The 4,498-nt window shown below is 47.0% G+C and overlaps 1 pseudogene; it reads left to right on the top strand.

The window, feature by feature from the left end:
* The first annotated feature begins 212 nt into the window (after nucleotides 1–212).
* LOC121471767 lies at nucleotides 213–2,397 on the top strand (annotated as a pseudogene).
* The last annotated feature ends 2,101 nt before the right edge of the window (nucleotides 2,398–4,498 follow it).

Raw genomic sequence — 4,498 nt, forward strand, 5'->3', positions numbered from 1 at the left:
GGGAGAGACAAGAGCAGTTGCCTCATAGGAGTTGTAAGGACTAAAATAGACTTGGCACGTGGAAAGTAATCAGTCATGTTGCCATTACTCTACATGGTCACTTCTCAATAAATATTCACAGAAAGAAGAGCCCATAGAACTAATATTTAAATCTAGGCAATTCTTAAACCAGTTTATCAAAGAGAAAGTTAAAGGAGAGAATGAGGGCGCCTAGAGGGAAAGCGAGAGGGAGACGGACGTTGAGAGAACGAGAGGGAAGGAGAGAAAATGGCGTCCAGGGATTACAGTACCTACAGCCAAGCTGCAGCCCAGCAGGGCTACAGGGCATACACCGCCCAACCAACTCCAGGATATGCACAGACCACCCAGGCATATGGGCAGCAGAGTTATGGAACCTGTGGACAGCCCACTGATGTCAGCTATACCCAGGCTCAGACCACTGCGACCTGTGGGCAGACCGCCTATGCAACTTCTTATGGACAGCCTCCCGCTGGTTATACTACTCCAACTGCCCCCCAGGCATACAGTCAGCCTGTCCAGGGGTACGGCACTGGTGCTTAGGATACCACCACTGCTACGGTCACTACCACCCAGGCCTCCTATGCAGCTCAGTCTGCATATGGCACCCAGCCTGCTTACCCAGCCTATGGGCAGCAGCCAGCAGCCACTGCACCTGCAAGACCCAGGATGGTAACAAACCCACTGACACTAGTCAACCTCAATCTAGCACAGGGGGTTACAACCAGCCCAGCCTAGGATATGGACAGAGTAACTACAGTTATCCCCAGGTACCTGGGAGCTACCCCATGCAGCCAGTCACACCACCACCATCTTATCCACCTACCAGCTACTCCTCTACACAGCCGACTAGTTATGCTCAGAGCAGTTACTCTCAGCAGAACACCTATGGGCAGCCGAGCAGCTATGGACAGCAGAGTAGCTATGGTCAACAAAGCAGCTATGGCCCACTAGTTATCCCCCCCAAACTGGATCCTACAGCCAGGCTCCAAGTCAATATAGCCAACAGAGCAGCAGCTACGGGCAGCAGAGTTCATTCCGGCAGGACCACCCCAGTAGCATGGGTGTTTATGGGCAGGAGTCTGGAGGATTTTCCGGACCAGGAGAGAACCGGAACATGAGTGGCCCTGATAACCAGGGCAGGGAAGAGGGGGATTTGATCATGGAGGCATGAGCAGAGGTGGGCGGGGAGGAGGACACGGTGGAATAGGCAGCGCTGGAGGGCGAGGTGGCTTCAATAAGCCTGGTGGACCCATGGATGAAGGACCAGATCTTGATCTAGGCCCACCTGTAGATCCAGATGAAGACTCTGACAACAGTGCAATTTATGTGCAAGGCTTAAATGACAATGTGACTCTAGATGATCTGGCTGACTTCTTTAAGCAGTGTGGAGTTGTTAAGATGAACAAGAGAACCGGACAACCCATGATCCATATCTACTTGGATAAGGAAACAGGAAAGCCCAAAGGTGATGCTACAGTATCCTATGAAGACCCACCAACTGCCAAGGCTGCTGTGGAGTGGTTTGATGGGAAAGATTTTCAAGGAAGCAAACTTAAGGTTTCTCTTGCTCGGAAGAAACCTCCAATGAACAGCATGCGGGGTGGTATGCCTCCCCGTGAGGGCAGAGGGATGCCACCGCCACTCCGTGGAGGTCCAGGGGGCCCAGGAGGTCCTGGGGGCCCCATGGGTCGCATGGGAGGCCGTGGAGGAGACAGAGGTGGCTTTCTCCCAAGAGGACCCCGGGGATCCCAAGGGAACCCATCTGGAGGAGGAAATGTCCAGCACCAAGCTGGGGACTGGCAGTGCCCCAATCCGGGGTGTGGAAACCAGAACTTCACCTGGAGAACATAATGCAGCCAGTGTAAGGCCCCGAAGCCTGAAGCCTTCCTTCCACCACCCTTCCCGCCCCCGGGCGGTGACCGTGGCAGAGGCGGTCCTGGTGGCATGCGGGGAGGAAGAGGTGGCCTCATGGACCGCGGTGGTCCCGGTGGGATGTTCAGAGGTGGCCGCGGTGGAGACAGTGGGGGCTTCCGTGGTGGCCCGGGGCATGGACCGAGGTGGCTTTGGCGGAGGAAGACGAGGCGGTCCTGGTGGGCCCCCTGGACCTTTGATGGAACAGATGGGAGGAAGAAGAGGCGGGCGTGGAGGACCTGGAAAAATGGATAAAGGTGAGCACCGTCAGGAGCGCAGAGACCGGCCCTACTAGACGCAGAGACCCCGCAGAGCTGCATTGACTACCAGATTTATTTTTTAAACCAGAAAATGTTTTAAATTTATAATTCCATATTTATAATGTTGGCCACAACATTATGATTATTCCTTGTCTGTACTTTAGTATTTTTCACCATTTGTGAAGAAACATTAAAACAAGTTAAATGGTAAAATAAATAAATAAATAAATAAATAAATAAATAAATAAATAAGAGAATGAACGTTTACTGAACACCTACTATATGCCAGACACTCTTTTACAGGCTCAATTGACACTCACACCAACCCTATTATTATAGACTAAGAAATAGTGGCTCAAAAAAGTTAATAAGCTTGACCAAGGTCATGCAGTTAGCAAACAGTATGTATTTTTATGCACTTAAAAATTCTGAAAGGATACGCTCCAAGTTGTCTTCCTACTTTATATAGCTCCATATTATTTAAAATTTCAACAAACTTCTGTTATTTCTGCAATCAAAAAATTTGCCCCCCACATGGGGGGCAGGAGGGAAGGGTGGGGAAGCCTGGCAATCTCAGCTGCTTACCTAGAAATGAAGAGCCTCAGGGCCTCCCTCGCAATGTTGCCCTGAGCCACGGGAAAAAGGATAAGCTCTGTGTAACACTGAGAACTAAAGAAATCAGCAGGGAAAAGACAGAAAAGGAAGATGGGTAAGCGTGTAATGTATTTGAAAGAGATTTCCATCTAAGATCCTTAAAATAATAGAAAAGTTTTCATGCTTAAAAGGATAAACTTCCTTAATCTGTCCCATACTCTTAATCCCTACATGAGATGTCTCTGTTCTTGGAAAGTGGACACAGTTTCCCTTATATATTGACTGCGAGGGCCTCAGACAAGGTACAAGCGTGATTAACTCTGCAACACTAACATACGCTAAAGAAAAATCATGGAAGGCTCCAGAGTCCAGATCACATCTGAGGTCAAAAGTTTGTTCTCATCACAATCAAATAATAACCTTCTGAAAAAATACAAGGGGAAATCCCCTGATGAGGGGAAACCACCTCTGCAAAGGATCACTTTGATTAATTGAATTCTGTTGTTAAAAAAGCAACTCTGGGGGTGCCTTGGGTGACTCAGCTGGTTGAGCGTCCAACTCTAGATTTCAGCTCAGGTCACAATCTCAGGGTCATGAGATGGAGCCCCATGTCAGGCTCTGTGCTCAGTGGAGAGTCTGCTTAAGATTCTCTCTCCCTCACTCTCTGCTCCTCCCTACCTAAATAAATTAATAAATCTTAAAAAAAAAAAGCATCTCTGGTCTCTGTCACGTTATTTGTGTATATTGAATGTGATAATAATAGTAGACATATCAGGCATGTTAGAGGAAGTTGTTTCATTTTAAAAGTGTTTAAATTACTGTGCTATATTTCTAAGAAAGTCACAGAAGGGAAAGAGATTTCCATCTAAGATTTTCATCTTTGACAAGAATCAGAGAGGTTCGCTGAAACTCCCAGGGGTAAACAGGGTGATCTGATAGAGAGTGAGATGAGGAGACTTAGAAGAAATCTTGACATTAGTCAATACAGCATCTTTAAAAAAAAAAACAACTTTTATTTATTCATGAGAGATACAGAGAGAGAGAGAGACAAGAGACAGGAAGAGCGAGAAGCAGGCTCCATGCAGGGACCCCGACGTGGGACTCGATCCTGGGTCTCCAGGATCACGCTCTGTGCCAAAGGCAGGCGCTAAACTGCTGTGCCACCCAGGGATCCCCCTTCTAGAGAATCTTGATCCTGGCAGATGCATGTAAATGTAATTCAAGTCAACTAACAATTAATTTCTGAATACTTACTGTATTCCAAGCACACAAAAATGAAAAAAAGGTGTAGTCTTTCTTCTCAAGGAGGTCATAACAGATTGCAATAGAATGTGACAAATTCTATCTACACAACACACACACACACACACACACAAACAGAGAAAGGGAGGGTGGGGAGGGAGAGGAGACAGAAAGAGGGAGAGAGAGAAACACTGGGATGAAGGATGGAATAGCCATTAATAATTCAGGGCCAAAATAAAGGACCTAGAAGGTCAAAGAAAACTATCAAGACATGCTTTGGCAAAACTAAAAGACAACCTACAGAATGGGAGAAGATATTTGCAAATGTCGTATCAGATAAAGGGCTAGTTTCCAAGATCTATAAAGAACTTATTAAATTCAACACCAAAGAAACAAACAATCCAGTCATGAAATGGGCAAAAGATATGAAGAGAAATCTCACAGAGGAAGACATAGACATGCCCAACAAG

Source organism: Vulpes lagopus, chromosome 11, assembly GCF_018345385.1.
Source record: "Vulpes lagopus strain Blue_001 chromosome 11, ASM1834538v1, whole genome shotgun sequence".
NCBI lineage: Eukaryota > Metazoa > Chordata > Mammalia > Carnivora > Canidae > Vulpes > Vulpes lagopus.